This window comes from Rhinatrema bivittatum, chromosome 2 (assembly GCF_901001135.1).
Source record: "Rhinatrema bivittatum chromosome 2, aRhiBiv1.1, whole genome shotgun sequence".
Taxonomy (NCBI): Eukaryota; Metazoa; Chordata; class Amphibia; order Gymnophiona; family Rhinatrematidae; genus Rhinatrema; species Rhinatrema bivittatum.
Genome location: NC_042616.1, coordinates 205,348,001 through 205,371,090, shown reverse-complemented (window position 1 = coordinate 205,371,090; position 23,090 = coordinate 205,348,001). Strand labels below are relative to the sequence as shown.

Below are 23,090 nucleotides of genomic sequence, written 5' to 3'. Positions count from 1 at the left end.
GTTGGAAATCGCGATTGTTGATCCTAAATAAAAATTTAAACCCCTCACCCTCCTTAATCCCCCCCCCCCCCCAAGACTTACCAAAACTCCCTGGTGGTCCAGCGGGGAGTCAGGACGCCATTTCTGAACTCCTTTGCGAGGAGCACGTGACGTCGGCGTCACGTCGGAGTGATGCGGACGTCACGTGATTCCCCGCGCGTTCGCTCCGGGACCCTCGTTGGACCCAAAAGGAACTTTTGGCCAGCTTGACCCCCCCAAGCTTGCTTATCTGAATGTTCTTGGTGAAATCATCCAAGTTGGGTGGCAACATATATGTTCTGAAATGGGCCCCAACTGCAATCTGAATTATACCCTTTTGCAATCTACTAAAAAATGCAGGTGGATATAGCAGGTGTAAGTTGGAAAATGTATGTGTTTAAAGTGTCTTTTAAAACACAGCTTTCATGCAAAACCGTTGGTCCCGCCCAGGAACACCCCTAAATCACCCCTGTGCATGAAAATGAAAATAGACATGAATATTGGACTTTTATAAAATATGGAATACTTGAGTAGTGGCTACTTAACTACATCTATGCTAATTTTTACGCATGTAACATTTTGAAAATTTACCTAGGAGTGTTTGGCAAATTGTTTTTTTGTCATGTTAATCATTTTTATTTAAATAATGGCATCTGTGAACACAGTACTGTAGAAGTTCACTCAAAGTTCCTGTCTCATAGAGAACACAAACAGATGAATACATTTCCAGGGCTGGCGTTAATTTTTCAGCATAAAAAATTGAATGTCCAGCACGCAGTAACCTTTTACATCACGTACTAGCTAATAGCCTCATCAACATACATTTACATGTGATATACGCTATTAGCTATGCGCTAGTTTGGTTGAGTGTTCTGGATGCGCTAACCTCGGTATTCCATTGGGCTAAGTCTAACGCATCCAAAACGCGGGTTGACGCACACTTTCAGCAGCATGCTAACCTTAGCATCTGTTATTGCATCGGCCTGACTGAATGGGGAATTGAGGAATTAAAAATGGGATCCAACCATGTGACTGACCTGCCAGTCCTAGTCGTATCATATGCGTGGAATTCACTGGAAGAGGTTATACAAATCCTTGACCATTTACTTTTGATCTTAAATATTTGTTGTATATGGTACTATGTTGTACTTCTCAATAATATGGGGACAGACAATACCATCAAGCTCTTGATTTAAAATTCTCCTATGTTACCCTAGTCTTTTACACTTAAAACACAGACTTTTTAAAACCAAGAAGTTGAACAGTAAGAACTTGTTTTATTTTCCACAGGAACAAATATGAGATTGTTTAAATATGTAGTTCCATGGATAATGTATTGTTTTGCTTGTTAAAACAAATGAAAATCAATGTAAAAAAAAAACAAACAAACCAAAAAAAACAATGAAAAAGAAAAACAAAGAACAACGTTCTTGGAGAAAACGTTCTTTCTCTTGGAGTGCATATGATTTCTGTATCTGTTACTGCAAAGGGAGTTAACACAGAAGTAGCTAAAAATCTGGCAACTGTTCCAAGTGGTAACAATGTAATCAGCTGGTGTTAAAGAAAGGCACTCTATAAACTGATTTAGTGCTGGCCATGTTAGGATAATTATTTGTAAAAGATTGATTTTATTTGTAGGGTTTACTGATTTTTTACTCCTCAGAGAGAAGATTTCTCTCACATTGATCTAGAAGCAAGTTGTCTTGCAGCCCCTCATTCCCAAATGTGATGGTATTGATATAATTGTTTACTACAGATATTATCTCCACTTTCTGAATTTTATTTTGTTGATACACTATATTGCTAACATGATTATGTCCATATAAATATTGTCTCTTAGCCCTTGGGAAATTATTTGTATAAAGGGGGGTGCCATTTTCTACCCCATGGAAAATGTCCCTGCCCTTCACAATCATTCAGAATGTGGCTACAGCTGGTCTGCATGCCCTCAGTTTGCCAGGGGGTCTCAACAAATTCTGTCCTTTGGTGATAATGGAGAGGTTTAGTGTCTTAGGGAAGAGCTATGGGAAGGGGTAAAGTAGATGCTTGGGTATACTATATAGGGAGAGGAGCAGTCATGAGAGAAAAGGAGGTGATATGTCCCCTGTGTAAATCCCTGATGACCTCATTTGGAAAACTGTGTACAGTTCTGGAGACTGCACCTTCAAAAGGATATAAACAGAATGGAGTCAGTCCAGAGGATGGATACTAAAATGGTCAGTGATCTTCACTGTAAAGCATATGGAGACAGACCTAAAGATCTATGCATATATACCCTAGAGGAAAAGTGAGATAAGGGAGATATGACAATAACATTTAAATTCCTTAGAGGTATCAATACACAGAAGGAAGGTCTCTTTCAATAGAAATAAGAATCTGGAATGAGTGGTCATGGGTTAAGGATGAAAGGTGATAGATTCAGTTGAAATCTAAGGAAATATTATTCTTTACAGAAATGGTGGTGGATGCATGGAACAGCCTCCTACAGGTGGTGATGGAGACAAGGACAGTATCTGAATTCAAAAAGCATGGGACAAACAGAGGACCTCTCTCGGGGAGTGGTAGGAATTGTAGAGCTGAGCAGTTGTGTGAATGGGCAGACTAGACAGACCATATGGTCTTTTTCTGCTGTCATATTTCTATGTTTCTATGTATTCTAGTAGCTAATCTGCCTCTGTCAATCACAGAGATTGCTTCTGTCAGGTCAGTTCCCTCCCTGTCAATTACTGACAATAGCTAGTTAATTGTTTAAGGGACCTTTTGACTTAAGTGCGCTAAAATTACATGTTGATGTGAGAGTTTAATATACAGTAACATGCTATTCCCTAAACTTCTGTAAGTGTATTCTGCATAAAACAGAAGGCTTGCCATACTGGATCAGACCAAGGGTCTATGAAGCCCAGATTAGTAAATTAGTGTCACAGCCACTTATACTGCAGATGGTAAGATATGGATGTTACAACAGAGGGAATGCATTAGCAGTATTCACATGCAGGGCAAAGGAGAACATGAGGTGAGCCAGCATCATTTGATGTTGTGGAACCAGCAGGACACAGGAGTGAGTGCCAATTGACCCTGTCCCCAAAGAAGCAGGGAGAGTTTTATATTGGGAAGGAGGACCTTTAATAAAGCTGGTTCCAGGAGGAGATGGAGGACATGGAGGATGAGTATCTAGTTGAGAGAGGAGGCTTTTGCCAAGCAGGGGATTAGTAATGCTCTAGAAGGGATTGATGGTTTCATAGGGAGAAGGAGTATTCCTGGGAAGTGGGGAGGGGGGCCTTCTCCAGTGGGGGAGTGTTTAATCTGTGAGGGGAGCTCTTTGAATGGGGTTTTCTTCAGTCACTTTAAGAAGAGTGGGGGGAGGGCCAGGAATGAGACAAAACTAACTAGGTGTTAGCTTTCCAATGTTCTCAAGAAAATCTTTTGAGGTGTAATTAATTTTTGGTGTTAATTGTTGTGAGAAACAGTTTTAGTGGACCCTTGGGCCGGCCTGCAGGAGACTGGAGGAAGATGGACTATAGTCTCTTCTAGGGATGTGCAGAGCAAAATTTTATGTTCATATTTGTTATGTCCGAAAGGGGGTCCCACTTGCGGCCAATATGGACATAAAAAAAATCCAATGAGTTGGGTATATGTACATATGTGCAAAAAAAAAATTTAAACCCCCTCACCCTCCTTAATCCCCCCCCCCAGACTTACCACAACTCCCTGGTGATCGAGCGAGGAGTGAGGACGTCATTTCTGCAATCCTTGGCGAGAAGCATGTGACGTCGGTGGCACGTCGAGTGACGCGGCGTCACGTGATTCCCGGCGAGTTTGCGCCGGACGGCTCGTTCGGCCCAAAAAGAACTTTTGGCCAGCTTGGGGGGGCCTCCTGACCCCCCCAAGCTGGCCAAAAGTTCTTTTTGGGCCGAACGAGCCGTCCGCCGCGAACGAGCCGGGAATCACGTGACGCCGACGTCACGTGATTCCCGGCAAGTTCGCGCCGGACGGCTCGTTCGGCCCAAAAAGAACTTTTGGCCAGCTTGGGGGGGCCTCCTGACCCCCTCAAGCTGGCCAAAAGTTCTTTTTGGGCCGAACGAGCTGTCCGGCGCGAACTTGCCGGGAATCACGTGACGTCGCGTCTGAGTGACGCGGCGCCACGTGATTCCCGGCTCATTTGCGCCGGACGGCTCGTTCGGCCCAAAAAGAACTTTTGGCCAGCTTGGGGGGGCCTCCTGACCCCCCCAAGCTGGCCAAAAGTTCTTTTTGGGCCGAACGAGCCGTCCGGCGCGAACGAGCCGGGAATCACGTGACGCCGGCGTCACTCGACGTGCCGCCGACGTCACATGCTTCTCGCCAAGGATTGCAGAAATGGCGTCCTCACTCCTCGCTCCATCACCAGGGAGTTGTGGTAAGTCGGGGGGGGGGGGGGATTAAGGAGGGTGAGGGGGTTTATATTTTTATTTTGGCTCAACAATCGCGATTTCCCACATATCGAACATATCTATGTTCGATATGTGGGAAATCCGATCGTTTATGTCGAATCAATTTTTTAAGTAAAAAAAAAATATGAGTTGCGTTTTACTAATGCGGTCAATCCGAATGCACACCCCTAGTCTCTTCTAGGGACAGGCCGGGAGGCGGATACCAGGCAGGAGGTGGACGAACAAGCTTCACCCTGGAAGCCGGTACTCCCACAGGAGGAGCCCGTAGGAGCCCGGCCGCTGGGACTTAGGTGATCAGAGTCTGGATCCAAAGCAGGGCGGATACTGGAACTGGACTGGAGCTGAAGTGAGACAGGTTACTGGAACTGGACTGGAGCTGAAGCTAGACAGGTACTGGAACCGGACCTGAACTGAAGCAAGACAGGTTACTGGAATCGGACCGGAGCTGAAGCAAGACTGGTACTGGAACCGGACTGGAGCTGAAGCTAGACAGGTTACTCGAACCGGACTGGAGCTGAAGCTAGACAGGTACTGGAACCGGGCTGGAACTGAAGCAGGAGAGGTTACCGGGGCTGGACCGGAGCTGAAGCAAGACAGGTACTGGAACCGGACTGGAACTGAAGCAAGACAGGTACTGGAACCAGACTGGAGCTGAAGCTAGACAGGTTACTCGAACCAGACTGGAGCTGAAGCTAGACAGGTACTGGAACCAGGCTGGAACTGAAGCAGGAGAGGTTACTGGGGCTGGACCGGAGCTGAAGCAAGACAGGTACTGGAACCGGACTGGAGCTGAAGCTAGACAGGTACTGGAACCAGACTGGAACGGAAGCAAAACAGGTTACTGGAACCAGGCTGGAACTGAAGCAAGACAGGTACTGGAACCGGGCTGGAACTGAAGCAGGAGAGGTTACTGGGGCTGGACCGGAGCTGAAGCAAGACAGGTACTGGAACCGGACTGGAATTGAAGCTAGACAGGTACTGGAACCGGACTGGAACGGAAGCAAAACAGGTTACTGGAACCGGGCTGGAACTGAAGCAAGACAGGTTACTGGGACTGGACTGGAACAGAAGCAAGACAGGTTACTGGAAGCAAGCAGGAACAGAGGCAAGACTCGAGAGCCAGAGCACAGCGAGGCTCAGGCAGGAACAGAGTTGCTTGGGCAAGCACACTCCGGGGCTCGGAGCAACTGAGAACCACAAGGAACCCTGTTGCAAGGCAAAGTTCTGGGATCCGCGGTGGCCTTACATAGGCCGCCACGTCTGACGTCAGGCGTGAGGCGGAGTCTTCTGTGGCGGGAAAAGGCCTTCATAAGTGCGGCTCGTGCTCGTACCTAGGAAGGAGGTGTCCCGGAGGGGCTTCTTGGCGGTGTCCCTCCCGCGGGAACGCCGCGGATCAGGCCACTGACTCCCCAAGGTGGAATGGGACCATGGAGGTAAGGGCCGGGTCGCAACACTCGCGACCGGGACCGAACAGTTAATAGTCACATTTACACATTTTTCCATTAAAGTGAGCTGTGTTAAGCTTAAATGAGCTGATAAGCAAATTAAAGAGATCACTTAATGCAAAGATCAGTATTAATGAAAAAAATATCCATATTAAACAACTGAAATGCATGTTAATGGTGATTAGTTTATTTTAAGGCTTTAACACTGTTTAATAAATGGGCCCCTAAGTGTCTCACTAACTAGTAGTCTGAGTGACTATTCTGCTTAACTGTTTCAGTGAAAGGAAGACAGGAAGTTGGTCGAATCTTGCAGGAGATATGCATAGTTAGCATACTCTAACACAGGCTTCCCAAACTGTTGGGATCCCAAATGAGATCATAAAACCTTCAGCTGAGAAGTCGGCATGAGGAGGGATTAGAGCCACTGCAGGGCCCGTGAGCTTGCACTGGCTCACAGGCCCCATGGCAACTTTTGTTACTAATTCTACTGCTGCTTGCTTGCATATCACTGTTGGGCTTAGGACTAGCCATGAGGGGAGGGAAGGGGGATGGCTGGATGTACATGGGCTAGTAAAGATTGCCACTGCATCTCTCCTCTCATCCACCACTGAACCTATCCAGGAGAAAAATGTATCTTCTGTTATCAGCCAGTCCTCTCTTCTTACCAGCTGTCATCCACCTTTAGCCTAGGCCCCAAAGAAAAATGTTGCTCCTGTCCCTGGACCAGCAGAGTGTTTAGAGAAGGGTCTGTATGAAGGGTGGGATTAGAAGGGGTTTTAAGGTTAGATCAGCTGTAGAGGAGGTGGCTATGGAGAGTGTGAGAGAGAGAGAGAGAGAGAGAGGCAATGAAAGATGATTAACTGGAAGATGTAGGAAAGGAGCTGGAGAGAGAAGGGTGATCACTCAGCGGGGGAGATGTGAGAGAAGTGTTGGATAGGAGGAAGGTGATAGATGATAGAAAGGATGGAAGGGAAGATGGAATGGAGGATGTGGTGAAAGGGAGGGGATGACAGAGGATCAGTTAGAAGTTGATGGAAGGGCTTGTTGATGGAAGAGGATCAGCTGAGGGATATGAAAAAGGCTGGGAAGGAAAGAAGACCTGGCAGATATAAGAGGCTGGAGATTGAGAGAGGGGATAAGCTGGAGGAGTGGAGTTTAGAGGGTAGGTACTCTGGAAGAGGTGAAGGATGAGAGAGAGCATCAGCTGGAGTGTGGTGACAGTGAGAATGGAGTGATTGTTGAAGGGGAGCCACACCCCTGCTAATTTGTTTTGGTCATCCTCTGGGTCATGAGAAATTTCAACTGTTAAAATGGGGTCATATTGGCTAAAAGTCTGGGAAGCTCCGCTCTAGCAGATATATAATACCTCTATCTAGTTACTCGCATTTCCCCAGACTATGTTCACCCCACCAGAGCTCTGTCTGTTTGATATCACCATCAAGCACAGGAGTGACAGATATAGCAGCAAGAGTCTCCCATACTAGGCATCCTTCACGGAGTGGGAAGGGTGTTTACAAACATATCCCCTATGTCTGATAGAGAGAACACATACTATAGTCATTAATGCTAGTTGTTATACAGTGATCCAGTGTCACGGTTTTGCCTGCCATGCAGCCTCACTGTGCCCTAAACCTGTCCACTATGTCACCTCCCCAACAGCAGAGGCCTCCAGTGAGCTCTGTTCCTAGCTACCTGAGCCATCTGCTCACTGGCCACCTGATTCAGTCTGTGGTGTAGTCTTCTCCACACTGGGGGGTCCTCAGCGAGCGTCACCTACAGCCTTGCCAGCCTTCTCCTTGCTGCTCGCAACACACCCAAGCTCTAGCCCCATTTAACCCTGCCTTGTGAGAACGTAGATTGCCTCTACAAGGGGGTCACCCTTATTTAAACTCCGGTCCCTTGTGACGTGACTATCCTCCTGCTTTCAAGGGCCAAGAGTTAATGAACTGTTATGAAGACGGTGTCAGTTGGGAGTCAGTAGGTATTCACAAGGGAGGTGGCTAAGAGGAATACCCTCCTTCCTGTGAGGGCACTTTCCTAGGACCAAGGGGAATAACAGCCACCCAAACAGTCCCTTGGTGTAAGAGAAGGAAGGCAGAGTTGTTAGATGAAAAATGAGATGAAATCACTGTTTGTTAGTTTTTTTTATTCAATTTATTAATAAATTATTAAATAACTCTTTCATAAATAGTATACTAAGAACTGATAACAATCTTCATTCTTTTCAGAATATAACCAGATCACAGAACCAGCTTTGCTCTTTTCTAGCATTTCTTCAGATATGTATCTTTTTCTATATATATATATATATATATATATATATATATATATATATATATATATATATATATATATATATTTTAAAACCATTAAGAATGCATATTCTGTAATTATCAAAGTGTATTATTTTAAGAATTGTGTCTTTCAGGTGACAGAAATGTAACTTGAAACTTCCTTTCTGTTGTCTTCCAGGTAATTCAGGTAAGAATACATTCTTTTATAACTTTGTTCTTTTTCTTTTCTTTCCTTTTCTATGTTTACTGATATTTGTTTCATCTTCTTTTAATCTTTACTTGTATGTCTTTGAGGTACCTATTAACTATTACTTAGTTGTTGGGGATGGTGTGTGGTGCACACACCTAGCTTTTATCTTGATTGGTAGTTCCCTCTGTCTTCTTTCTTCTCTTCCTACTCCCTATCTCTTTAACAAAATCAACAAGAGAGTCTACCTCCCTTCCCCTCAAGTGTGCAAGTCTCAACAACATTCAGGTCGATACTGTAACGTGCGGTTGAAGATTTCCCGTCTGTAACGTGCTGGGAGCGCACAATTCGGACGCGTAAGGCGATTCAGCGATAGTCTCCAGTTTCAAGCGTCCTTAGCGCTTCTTAAAACAGATGCATAACCCTTTCCGCACGCAGCATGTATATGATATGTAAATGAACAAATTAGCTGTATAATGAAGGAATTAGCTATTCCCCTCCGATACTGTGACGCGCGCTCAGATTATCTCCTTTGTAACCCGCTATTTTGCCGCGTCCTTAACCTGTTAGATTACCGCTACCCTCTACTTGGTGTTAGTGTGGTGTTCGAAAATTAAAACGGGAATAAAGTGTAAAAAATGGTGTAACAAAAGTGTTAAAACATTGCTTACCCTGCCCTGGCCCCGTCCGGTCTCCGGTGGCAGCCCCAGTCCAGTCCCCCTCCTCCCGAAGCAAAAAAAAAACCGAAAAGTAGCAAGGCTCGGGCCTGCTACGGTAGTCCCTTCTCCCTTCTCCTCTCCTCCCGATTTCGGCGCTCAGGCGGCCGGTGGGCGTGCATTCATCCAGGCAGAGGGAGCTGGCGGTGAAAGCGGCCTCCGGCTCCCTCTGCCTGGATTAATGCACGGCCCCCGCCGGCAGCGAATGAATGCCGGCGGGGGCCGTGCATTCATCCAGGCAGAGGGAGCCGGAGGCCGCTTCGCCGCCGGCTCCCTCTGCCTGGATGAATGCACGCCCACCCGGCCGCCTTGAGCGCCGAAATCGGGAGGAGAGGAGAAGGGAGAAGGGACTACCGTAGCAGGCCCGAGCCTTGCTACTTTTTCAGTTTTGTTTTTTTTTTTTGCTTCGGGAGGAGGAGACAGGACTGGGGCTGCAACGGAGACCGGACGAGGCCAGGGCAGGTGAGCGGGGACTGGGGGATAGTTTGCCGATCATCGGGGAAACATAACTGTCCACTTCCTGGTACCTGTCATTTCAAATGTCATTTGAAATGACATTTGAAATGACAGATACCAGCGCGGCCGTGAAGCGTTACAACCCGCGAACCCAGGATACTGTATAGGCGCTCTATACAGTTAAAATGGGTTTGCGTGGGCCTAACGCTTGCCTAAGGCTTCGCAGCCGCGGCATGCATTTGCATGCAATTTGAGAGAGAGTATCGAGCGGTAGGTGAAGAGAAACTGTGCGTGCGGGGAACGAGGGTGCGCCACTGACACTGCCTCACTGTTTCTTACCGCGGCCTTAGAGTATCGACCCGTTAGTGTTTACTGCATATCTATTTATATTAAAAGAAAAGAATAATTTATTTGGCCCTATCTGAGGAGAAAGAACTTTACTAGCATTTCCACTCGCATTTATAGACTGTTATCACTGACTCCCAAAGCCTAGAACTGTTTCATTTCTTTTTTGCTATGCTAGTAGCATATGAGGTTGGCTCGGTCAGGGTTGTCACTTTGTTGTAACCCGGTAACCTTAACCTTTACTCCTTGTAAGCTCTGAAAAATGTGTAGGTCTGTGTTCTGTACACTAAACTTGTTATCTGAACAAGTTATTTCCACTTTAAACATACACCTTTCAGCCCCTCTCTGACTGTGCTTCCTCTCTGGTCAAGTTCAGCCTCTGTTCTCTTTAAATTCTAAACTGTTTTTTTGCTTTTCTGCCTTCACTGGATCACTGTGCAGTGGATGCCGTCAGGTTCTATTTTTAATGTTGGCTAGGCATTCCCTAAATTAGTGCTGGTCAGCTTGTTTATGTCCCTGGGTTAACTATATAGAAGTTCAGAAATATTTCTATTTTAATTTTATTAAAGCAATGCTTGATATCTTAAATTGTACCTGTGCTTTAACCCATTCTAATGCTGCTGACCTGCTCACCGGTTGCTAGTGAAGCAGTTTCCACATAACCTTCGAGATGGTTACAGAATCTCCAAGGTTGTCCTGGTAGTCCTTGATTTTCTGGGCTATTTGGGTCAGTGCACTAATTTTGGGGATGGATGCTACCATTTGTCATTTGTTTCCTTCTTTTCAATTTAAAAAGGCTCACTGAGTTTTCTTTTTAATATAAACGTATTTCCCATTTTGCTAAACACATACAGGTCACCACTGGTTCCAAAAATCATTTCTTAGCCCATTATGGACATCTTTATCATGGCATCTGGGCTTCCCCAAGGCCTCGGTGCCATTTGCCTACATTTTAAAAAATGTAGGCAAAAAATGGCACAGCAGCAGCAAGGATGGGGCATTCACCTGATCATGGACCTGGTAGGCAGAAGCAGCAGCCACAGCGACAATCAGGACTGTCAGCATGTCGGGGCTTCCCCAAGGCCCTGACATGTCTCCGATACAACATGGGTAAAGAAGGGAACGAGCGGCATCAACAGGAAACAGGAGGGCCTGGCCTCAGCTAAGCTCGGACGCCATTCCACTCAATCGGCCACCCCCCACTTCACTGCTTCCCTCTAACAGCAGACCCAGCCTCCTTCTTTGCAGCTTACCACTGCTCACTCGCAGGATTGCAGCAGCAGTATCAGCATCTGGTCTCCCTCTCCTCCATTGCTCTGGACATTGGACCCTACTCCAGGTATTTACTTGTTTATTTATCATTTCTGGGCACCCTATTTTACTTGGCTGTCTGACCTGGCTGCTTTTACCCTTGTGGCCTCTGAGCCTTCTTGTTTCTTGCTCCTTCTCTTGCAGCCTATCTAGGCCTCACCTTGCCTTGTGACCTCTGGGCCTTCTGTCTCCTTGAACCTTGCTCTGTGGCCTACTATCTTGCTTCTTAGACTCAGGGCCTTCTGTCTCCTTGTACCTTGCTCTGGGCCTACTCGGGCCATACCTTGCCTTGTGGCTTCTAGGCCTTCTGTCTCCTATTTGCTCCTTGATCTACTCAGGCCTAACCTAGCCTTGTGTCCTTAGGGTCTGCTTCTATATTGCACCTTGCTCAGTGGCCTACTCAGGCCTTACCTCACCTTCTGGCCTCCAAGCCTTATGCTTAGTGGCCCACAGGCATTCAGTATTACTGCCTTCGGATCTCAGTGTTCTTTGTTCTATGTTGTCTTGTCTAGTCCTGTTCTTTTCTGGTCTTGTGTTCCCCTGCCCAGTCCAGTTCCTCCCAAGCCTTTGTCTGTATCCAGGCCTCATCCCTGCTTAGTATCCTCTCCAAGCTTGTCCAGCCTGTTCCAGTGTCCAATCCTCAGCTCCCTGCCTATTCCATACTCAGGCCTCTGCTTCAGTCTATCTCTGCCCTCAAAGTCCAACTTATGCCAGACCTCAGTTCCAGCTTGTGCTTGTCCTGCCTTGTCCAGCCTGTCCCATGTTTAGCCTCATCCAGCTAAGCCCTACCAGTCTCCAGAACCCAAGGGCTCAACCTGCAGGGGAGGGGGACTGGCTAGGCTAAAGACCATCCCTTGTCCAGCCTACAGTCCTGTACCACACACCTGTGGGGATGTATCCTAACCCCAGCCAGGCACCCCATGACAGAATGTAGAGGCCAAAGAACCTCCACAATAGTGGAGCCAGGGCTCCTTGCCAAGATACAAAATCAGGTACAGAGTCTCATTATTATTCTACAGGCATTCCCTCTGGTGTCTCCGAACTGTATCCCAATGCACTCCTGGCTCTGTGTGATGCTTTGTCTGTACCACCTGCCAGGTCCTGAAGCCACTAACTATTTAGAATGCATTGTATGTCACTTTGCAAACTTTACATTATGGGGCTGTTCTAAATGCTAGGCTACTAATCCTACTAATGTCTGCAGCTGGGCTACAGTCCAACTTGATCTCAAACTAACAATACCCTTGCCTGATGTTGCAAGTCCTCTTCAGACCCAGCACATTAGCAATGCAGCAAATGCATGGCAACAAATGCGCTGCTATTTCCTACCTGTTTGGGGTGTGGCTCTGTTAATCCAACCTGGTGGAAGTGTCAATGTATCTCTGGGTATCTGCCTGAAGACAGAGCCTGTCCAATTTGCCCTGACTCCAAGCCAGCTCCCAGAAAAACCTTAGAACTTCAAAATATAAGAAAATGCAACCAGCAAAAGCCTAAATTTCCCTCTGCAGAGGCAAAGACAGCTTCCAGATCTAGTCCAGGTTTTCTGAAAACCACACTTGCTAGCTCAGTGTCTGCCATGCAAATTCTAAAATTCTGTTCACACAGGAGCTGTCTCTCCAAAATTATTCAGCATGGTCTCCCTGGAATTGACAACTAACTCCATTTCAGCCACAGACTTCCCAGATCCAAGTAATTCCAAGTATCAAGAACTAAGCACCTGTAGAAATCACTTCTGTTTTAACATCCTGCACAGCTCCCCTAAGAAACACAGAGAATTCAAGCATGCCAGGTGAATTTAAAACCCTACCAGTCTCTGATTACAGTGCTTCAGCGGTTTCTCCTGCTCAGATCTTAGGCGACAGATTCTCAGAAGCAGAGAGGAATAACTGACTCAGCCAGAACCCAGCAATCCACCAGATGCCTCTAAGCAGCTGCTAATGAAACCTGCTGTGGCTCACCAGAAAGCAGCATGTTCTTTTGCTGGCCCCATCCTGAGTATACAAAACCCAGTAATTAACTCCACTCCTGATGCACATAATGTGTTCCAGCTTTCTGTCTACACCACAGCAGCAGCCTAGTCACCTGGGAAATCTGTGTGCTTCACTCTAACCAAACTATGAGAAAACACTGGTAATGCCTTTGCTTCAGTAGGAGCTTGAATCCAGCAGTCATAGTCCTACCTCAGGCCTCTGCAGGACTCCCTTCCTACCGTTCCACCCCAGAAAGGGGGTGTCCTTCTGGCTCGGGCTGGCTGAACTAGTTCAGCCAGCCCGAGCCAGAAGGACACTGTTTTTACCACCCAGCTTCACAGTAAGCACTGTTCCAGATGTCATTTGTCAGGAAGGAGATGCAGTTCCAGGCATTCAGTGCCCACAGGGAGGTGCTGTTTAAGGTGACAAGTGCCAGAAGAGTGGTGCTACTTCAGATGTCCAGTGGCAGGGAAATTCCACTCCAAATGTCCAGCACCAGGAAGGTACCATCCATGATTCCTAAATGCCCAGAAGGAGGCGTTATTTCAGACACTCAGTGCCCAGAGGGAGGCACTGCTGTAGCCACCAAGCGCCCAGAAAGTGGCACTATTCCAGACACTGAGCACCCAGAGGGAGGAGCTATTTGAGGACATTCAGCACCTAGAGGGAGGCGCCTGTTCCAGTATCCAATCCTCACCTCCCTACTTGTTCCATACCCAGACCTCTGCTTCCAGTCTGTCTCTGCCCACAATCTCTAGTTTGTGCCAGACTTCAGTTCCATCTTGTGCCTGCCCTGCCCACTCTGTTCAGCCTGTCCCATCATGCCCAACCTTGCCCACCTGAGGCCCTACCAGCTCCCTAGAATCTAAGGGCTCAACCTGCGGGGGGACAGGGCTGAAATGTAGGTACTCATGTAGCTGGATCTGTCTGGCAGCTACATGCTCTTCCTTTTGATCAGGTTTGATCAGCAGAAAGAAGGGGGCCTTCCAGTCTTTTGCATAGAGCATATACATGTATGATTTTTTTTACCTGCCAGGGAGAGGTTGTATGTGTGCACCCAGTGGAAAGAGCTCCTGACTCTCAGAGAATGAGTCTGATGTCTGGAGGCCAGAGTGGCAGACCTGGAGGAGCTGAGAAAGATAGAGAAGTATATAGATGAAACCTTCAGGGACAGTAGTAGCCAAGTCTCAATTCCAGTCTGGCAGCCTTCAATTTGGAAGGTCTCCTGGGTCAGAAATCATCAACCTTGTGCAGCAGAATATGCCTCCTATAGCAAGGACCTGCTCTCCATGGACCTAATGTGCAACTTAGATAGGATTTTAAACCGTGCTGGGGAGGAGCCGGCTGTCACAGTACATGTGGCTACCAACAAAATACAAAAATGTGGCTCGAGTTTCAGGAAGCCAAATTTTCACACTTACGTAGAAAGCTGAATCCTGATTCTCTGAAATGGCTCTCCTGTTCCACATGCAGGTCCCCAGAGGCAGGTAGAGCTCTGGAGTCTCAATGTGTGGATGAAACGATGATGCAGGGAAGAGGGATTCAGTTTTGTAAGGAACGGGGGAACCTTTTGGGGAAGGGGAGTCTTTTCCAAAGGGATGGCTCCACCTTAACCAGAATGGAATGAGGCTGCTCTAGCTAACCTTTAAAAAGGAGACAGATCAACTTTTAAACTAGAACAAGGGGAAAGCCAACAGTCGCTCAACATGCATAGTTCAGAGAAAGGTATCTTCGAAGGATACTAATGAAACAGAAGAATTAGGACAGAGGTTCCAATAAAAACAGCAGTATGTCATGTGCCTATAAGTAAAGAATCACCTGAGCTAAAAAGATTCCAAATTATCTCTGCCAGCTGAAAAGAAGGCTGTTAATACAAACAAAAAACACGCTTGAAATATCTGTATGCCAATGCCAGAATTCTAAGAAGTAAAATGGGAGTTAGAGTGTATAACAGTGAATGATGAGATAGAATTAGTTGACATCTCAGAGATATGGTGGAAGGAGGAAAACCAATGGAATAGTGCTACAAATAATACTGCAATGATAGGGAGCAGCAATTTGGTGGAGGGTGGCGGTTTATGTCCAGGATGGCATAGAGTCCAACAAAATAAAATCCTGCACGAGTCTAAATGCCCAATAGAATCTTTAATAGAGATGTGAATCGGAACCGGAATCGGTTCCGATTCCGGTTTCCGATTCCACATTGTTAATTTTTTTTTGTGCGGCCCGATCGCGGTTTTGTTTATCGGCTGTGCCTGAGCCGATAACAAAAAAAAACCACCCGACCCTTTAAAACTGTTCCCTTAGCTTTCCCCACCCTCCCAAACCCCCCAAAAACTTTTACAAGTACCCTCGTGGTCCAGTGGAAGTCCCGGGAGCGATCTCCCGCTCTCGGGGCCATCAGCTGCCACTAATAAAAATGGCGCCAATGGCTCTTTGCCCTTACCATGTGACAGGGTATCTGTGCCATTGGCCAGGCCCTGTCACATGGTAGGAGTAATGGACGGCCGGCACCATCTTTAAAAATGGCACGGGCCATCCAGTGCTCCTACCATGTGACAGGGGCCGGCCCATGGCACGGATACCCTGTCACATGGTAAGGGAAAAGGGCCATCGGCGCCATTTTGATTAGTGGCAGCTGATGGCCCGAGAGCGGGAGATGGCTCCCGGGACCCCACTGGACCACCAGGTACTTGTAAAACGTTTTGGGTGGGTTTCAGGAGGGTGGGGGAAGCTAAGGGAACAGTTTTAAAGGGTCGGGGTGGGTTTAGGGATTGTTTTGGTGTGCCGTTTTTCCCGCCCTCCCCCAAAATGATAAGAGAACTCCAGGAACAAAACTGTGGGGTTCTCTTATCGGGAGAGCCCCCGATTTCTGACGATTTTGAAAATATCGTCCAATATTTTCAATCGTCCGAAGCCCGATTCACATCCCTAATTTTTAAGGTAGAAATCTCGTGTGTTGGGAAGAATATAGTGATAGGTGTATACTACTTTCCACCTGGCCAAAGTGATGAGACATACAATAAAATGCTAAGAGAAATTAGGGAAGCTAGTCAAATTGGTACTGCAGAATAAATGCACATTTACCTCATGCATATTTATTGTGGATATCCTGAAAACCCGACTGGCTGTAGGGTCCCCAGGCCAGGTTTGGGAAGCCCTGCTCTAGCACTAAACTTTTAAAAGGGAAACTTCGATAAAATGAGAAAAAAAACTGAAAGGTGCAAGTATAAAAGTTAAGAGTGTAGAACAGGCGGGGACATTTAAAAAAAATACCATCTTAGAAGAGCAGGCCAGATGTATTTCATGCATTAAGAAAGATGGAAGGAAGGCCAAACAATCGATGATATGGTTAAAAGGTGAGGTAAAAGTGACTATTTTAGCCAAAAGATCTTTCAAAAATTGGAAGAAGGATCCACCTGAAAAAAAGTAGGAAACAGCATAAGCATTGGAAAGTTAAAAGTAAACCATTGATAAGGCAGGCTAAAAGAGAATTTGAAAAGAAGTTGGCCATAGAGGCTAAAACTCATAATACAAACCTTTTTAGATATATCCAAAGCAAGAAGTCTGTAAAAGAGTCAGTTGGACCTTTAGATGATCGAGGAGTTAAAGGGACACTTAGGGAAGATAAGGCCATCATGGAAAGACTAAATGAATGCTTTGGAGTCTACTGATGAGGATGTTGGGGAGATACCATTCTGGAGATGGTTTTCAATGCTGACAATTCAGATGAACAGACTCAAATCACAGGGAACCTGGAAGACGTAGTAGGCCAGATTGACAAAAAGAAGAGTAACACATCACCTGGACCAGATGGTATACACTCCAGGGTTCTGAAAGAACTCAAAAATAAAATTTCAGACCTAGTACATGCAATTTGTAACCTATCATTAAAATCAACCGTTGTACTTGAAGACTGGAAGGTGGCCAATGTTACCCCGATATATAAAAAGGGCTCCAGAAGTGATCCAGGAAACTATTGACCAGTGAGCCTGACTTCAGTGTTGGGAAAAATCATAGGAATATTATAAAGAATAAAATCATAGAACATATTATAGATATGATTTAATGGGACACAGCCAGCATGGATTTACCCCAAGGAAGTCTTGCCTCACAAATCTGTTATATTATTTAGAATGGGTGAATAAACGTTTGGATACAGGTAAACCAGTAAATGTGGTGTGTTTGGATTTTCAAAAGGCATCTGATAAAATCCCTCATGAGAGACTTTTAAGAAAACTAAAATGTCATGGGATAGGAAGTGATGTCTTTTCATGGATTGCAAACTGGTTAAAAGACAGTAAACAGAGAGTAGGATTAAATGGTCTTTTTCACAGTGGAAAAAGGTGAACAGTGGAGTGCCTCAGGTACGGGCGCTTTTTAATATATTATAAATGATCTGGAAAGGGGTACAAGTGTAGTTATCAAATTTGCAGATGACACAAAATTGTTCAGAGTAGTTAAATCACAATCTGCTTGTGATAAATTGCAGGAAGACCTTGCAAGACTGGAAGTCTGGGCATCCAAATGGCAGATGAAATATAATGTGGACAAGTGCAAGGTGATGCATATAAGGAAAAATAACCCATGCTGAAGTTACACAATGTTAGGTTCCATATTAGGAGTTACCACCCAGGAAAAAGATCTGGGCGTCATAGTTGATATTGCATTGAAATAGTTGGCTCAGTGTGCTGTGGTGGTTAAAAAAGCAAGCAGAATGTTAAGAATTATTAGGAAGGGAATGGCAAATAAAATGGAAGATGTCATAATGCCTCTGTGCCGCTCCATGGTAAGACCGCGCCTGGAATACGGTATGCAATTCTGTTCGCCGCATCTCAGAAAACATATAGTTGCACTGTTGAAAGTACAGAGAAGGGCAACCAAAATGATAAATGGCATGGAATGGCTCCCCTATCAGGAACAGCTAAAGAGGTTAGGGGCTGTTCCTCTGGAGAAGAGATGGCTGAGTTGGATATGATAGAGGTCCCCAAAATCATGAAAGTTCTTGAATGGGTAAGTGGGTAAGTGGTGAAACAGTTATTTACTCTTTAGGTTAATAAAAGAGCTATAGGGCACACCATGAAGTTAGCAGTAGCACATTTTGAATAAAATCAGAGACAGTATTTTTCACTCAGCGCACAATTAAGCTCTGGAATTCATTGCCAGAAGATGTGGTTAAGGGAGTTAATGTAGCTGGCTTTAAAAAGGATTGGATAAATTCCTGGAGAAGTCCATAAACTGCTATTAATCAATAGGGAATGGTCACATCTTGTTGCTGGCATTAGTAGCATAGGATCTATTTAATGTTTGGGTACTTGCCAGGTGCTGTGACTTGGATTGGCCACTGTTGGAAGCAAGATGATTGGCTTGATGAACCCTTGGTCTGACCCAGTATGGCATATCTTATGTTCTTATGCCTTTTGGTGCAGCAGGTTGGTGGTGCCATCATCTGGAAAAGCAACAGGGATCCAGAAGGTTGAATATTTAAGTAACAGTTGCACAGATGCTGGTGGCTGTTTGGATAATGGTGGGATGTTATGTTTGGATATGGGAGGGGAGGATTGCTGTGTATGAACTAAAACGGTATCTTGCCTGCTCAGCTACCTGGGAGGGTGGAGTCCATGGGAGGAAAATGCAAAAACTGTCTTGGTGTTGTGCCCATTGGTCGCAGATGGCTGCAACCTCTCTGTCTCACCTCTTATATCCCTCTCTCCTCTCCTCTGGGAAAGATGGCTGTCTCCGCTTCAGTTTGCCGTACTCTCCGGTGTCCCCGGACTGGTATGGGCAATTGCATTCGCCATGTTCTTCCTGAGGCCTCCTAGGGCTCGCGCGCATTACCTTCACCTTTGAATGCAATATGGCGGGAACTTCAGGGGTGTCCACACTGCATGACGTCACCTCCTCTGGGTACTTAGCCTCTGATCCCCAACACTGCTACGAGTAAGCAAGGATTCCGGTCCAGCTCATTTTGACCGCTTCTACGCTGCCCGCTTGGAACTCCTCCTACTATCCTCCGGAGTTCACGCTGATTCCAGGACGCTCTGGGTACCTGCTCCTCGGGAGCCCTGCCACTACTATCTACCCTCTGGGGCTGTCTCGCTTACTATCGACTGGACACCTGCTCCACGGGGTCGTCTATTCTTTTTCTCCAGGTACCCCTTCTAGAAGGACGCCCAGGTACTCGCTCTTCGAGTGCCTTGACGCTCCTGCCTCAACTGGGTTACCTGCATCTCATGGACCACGGCATCGGCTTTCTGCCGGCCTCACTAGCTTGTTACTGCAAAAGCTATAACCTTGACAGTAGCTACCAGCCTCATGAGTACACGCGCAAGCCCCGGGATACATGAAAGTCCCGGGGCTTGAAAAAATGGATGGGACGTGGTCAGGGCGGGGCAGTCCTGGGGTGGGGCATGGGCATGGCCAGAGGCCTCTCCACTGCTGCTGGGCCTGGAGATCGTGCGCCGGCACTCGGCTGGCACGCGCAACATACGCCTGCCCAAAGGCAGGCGTAAATAAAAGATTAAAGGTGGGGGGGAGGATTTAGGTAGCGCTGGGGGCGGGTTAGATAGGGGAAGGGAGGGGAAGGTGTGAGAGGGTGGAGGGAATGGGGAAAGCCATCGGGGCTCCCCTAGGTCTTGGTGCACACAAGGTGCACAAGTGTACACCCCCTTGCGCGCGCCAACCCTGGATTTTATAACATGCGCGCATCTGCCCTATAAAAGGTCTTTGCTCCTGGCCTTCGCAAAGTTCTGCCTGCAATTTCAAGATCCTCCAAGTTGCCTGTTCTATATTCCTGGTCTCCTGGTTCCTGTGATGTCCTGGTCTCTTTGTTATGTTCCCGAATCCAAGTCTTCACTTTGTTCTTGAATCCATATCCTTACCTTGTTCCTGGTTCTAAGTCTTGATCCTGTCCAGAGTCTTCAGTGTCTTTGTTTGCTGGTTCAAATCTTCGGATGTCCATCTCTGGTTATTAAGTTTGAGTTCTGAGTTCCTGGTCCAAGTTCCTGAGTCTGAGTTCCGAGATCCTGAATCTAAGTTCCTGAATCCTGTTTGTTTGTTTATTTATTTATTTATTTATTTAAATTAGTTTATATACCGTCGTTAAGCTGGGAACCATCACAACGGTTAACAATGAGGCACATTCCTCGTTCCTGAGTCCAGTGTCTACGACAAGCCCACAGGTTGTGTAAGGTGTGCAGTGGTGCTGGACCTCCTCAGTGCCATCATCTAGTTCCAAGTCTTCAGTGCCTTTGTGTAATTCCAAGTCTTTACCTTGTTCTGTCTTCAGAGTTATGTTCAAGCCTCCGTCATGTCTTATCTTCTCAGCCTCCATCTATCCTCACGTTCAAACTGCTTCCAAGTGGCAGTCCGATAGGGCTTTCAAGTGGCTGAAGGGCTACCCCAGAGACCAGCATTGCATTGCTGGGTCTCCCTTCCTGGTGCGTGCTAGATATCCAGGTGTTCCTGTTCCAAAGCAAGTGTGTTCCTAATTCCAAGACAAGAGTATTCCCGATCCAGTCAGCTTATCCCCAGATATGTTTGTCTGCCAGCAGTGTGGACTGCGGCCAGCTCTGGGATTGTGCAGGTTATGCTGCAGCACAGGGGCTCATGCACTCGAGCGTCCATCTGCGCTCGCAACAGGACCTATACAAGGGCATTAACATCTCTTTTTTCTTACTAGTTATTCCTCTCTCTATGCAGCCAGGCATTCTTCTGGCTTTAGCTATCGCTTTGTCACATGACCTTTGCATGGAGAAACATCAGGCAATGTTTAAAAATATAGGACACTTTTTTAATGTTTTTTCTGATGGTTTCAAGATATTTTTTATACTTTGCAAAAAAAATAGGAAAACTATTTTAAAAAAGTGTAAAAATTGTTCCCATAGAAAAAATGGGAACTGCTTGGCTACAGCCCTCCTCTAGCATGTATTGTCTGTCCTGAAGAATGTTAAAAGAAAATAAAAGAGGCATAAATATTTGATATTTGAGTGAATGAGTGCATATAGGCAGGTCTGGTCAGAGTGGAAGGTGTTAAAAAAGAATTTAAGCGCTGATTGGCTGGCATCATCCTTATCTCACCTGTCAATCAGTTTGATTGACAGTGTATCCATAAACTACTGACATGATAGCCCCCACTAGGTCCATCTGATTTGTTCCACCCCTCAACACACAAACACACACACACACTCTTCTAGGGGGGTTTAGGTACTTTTGGTCAGCACTGCTGATGTGTAGAACTTTTAGAAATGTTTGTAGTCTCTTCCTATTTGATTACTGGATTGCTCCCCCAACTCTGCTGCCACTTCCAACTCATCTCCATTTTGGAAGAGATTTGAATTTAATATAAAATGGTATGTCTATTTCTATTTCAAAGCTTCACAAATCATCAGTTAAAAAACAACAACTACTAATAACACTGAACTGAAACAAGAAAACTAGTATCCGGTTCCCAGACAAGAAGCCTGTGCTGGACCATTCAGGGTTTGCTAGCGAATTAATAATTCACAGCCCTGAAGAAACATGGGAGAGAAGTATAGGAACTAGATTCCCTACTGGCATTATATCTGAGGTCAGACTGATAAGTACTTTATTGATATGACTTGGTTCAAGGCTTGTTTTTAACTCTGCGAGGTTTACTTACTTTGCACATACACAACAGACTTTGGGTTATGCAGTTCCATTTGCCCTGCCTTTGATGCTCTGACACTTTCCAAAATCGTATCGTTATTTATTTTATTTATTTTGATTTGATATGTCACCTTATCAGATCCATTCAAAGCAAGTGAAAAATATAATTTAATAAGAGACATAAAATAACAATAATAATACATACATACATACACTGCACTAAACTGTACAATATATTCATAAAATACAGTATTTCAAACTATTCCAATAGACCTAAGGCTTACAGATTTTTCTCCAAATCTGCCATCACTGGAACTGATAAATGCCAGGTCAAACAATTATGTTCATTAAACAAACAAACAAAAAAAAGCACTTGAAGAGCTACTGCACAGTAGTGTATCCTTCCCTTCTAGACAGAGGAGATGCAGGATGCACCTCAGTACTACGCAGGAGAACGGAGAGAGAGAGAGAGAGATTAGCAGCGCTATAAAGAGGTAGACAGAGACTGACCGGGAGCGACCGCAGGGGACTTTGCTTCCTCGTGAGAAGAGGGAATAAAAGGCGTTAATGATCTCTCAGGCATCGGATCATCTTCTTGCCCAGGCTGGAGGTGAAGGGGAGGGAGGGGATTGCGCCGGGTCATCGCCCTTTAATCCTCGAGCCCTCAGCACACATCCCGGAGGGCCGGCAAACCAGGCACACTGCACACCCCCCCCCCCCCCCCGCCGCGGGGCTGCCGAGTGAACCTCCCTCCCCACAGGGCGCAGGATTTCCCGGTCTGGGCTGAGCTGAGCTTTCGTTTCCTCTCGTCGCGCCCGATCTCCAGCGGAGAAGAAAAGCTGCGCCGCAGGACCTTGCACTATTTGCATCCAAGGCCAGGCTCTTTTTCGCTAGGGATGACATCGCGGTATTCAAACACCCTTGTCCTTATACTACGCGCCTGTCTGTATTTTGCTGGACGAAGAAGCCAGCAGAGTTTTTTTCATGATTTGAGGAAAGATTTCGTTTTCGCCCGCAGCTCTCTGAAAACATACGACGTGAGCTGCTGCAATTTTCATGCGCTATCTCGATCTTTTGCGGTCTGGACAAAGTTCGATAGTATTAGGCAAAGTTATAGGATAACCAGGTTTAAAACAAGAGGATGGGAAACCGAGGGCAGGATAGAATGAAGAAAGTTAAATAGTGAAGTGCCCCAGGGATCTGTACTGGAACCGAGACTTTTTAATATATTTATAAATGATCTGGAACCGGCAGTGGTGAGTGACGTGTTTACATTGACAGATGATACAAAAT

The 23,090-nt window shown here is 46.1% G+C and overlaps 1 long non-coding RNA gene across 2 annotated transcripts in view; it reads right to left on the bottom strand.

The window, feature by feature from the left end:
• Window positions 1–22,469, bottom strand: part of LOC115086077 — a 51,380-nt gene extending 28,911 nt beyond the window's left edge. For both annotated transcript variants that reach the window (XR_003855061.1, XR_003855060.1), the window contains exon 1: window positions 22,308–22,469. This is a non-coding gene — a long non-coding RNA (uncharacterized LOC115086077). The remainder of the gene's footprint in view (window positions 1–22,307) is intronic.
• Between the last annotated feature and the right edge of the window lie 621 nt (window positions 22,470–23,090).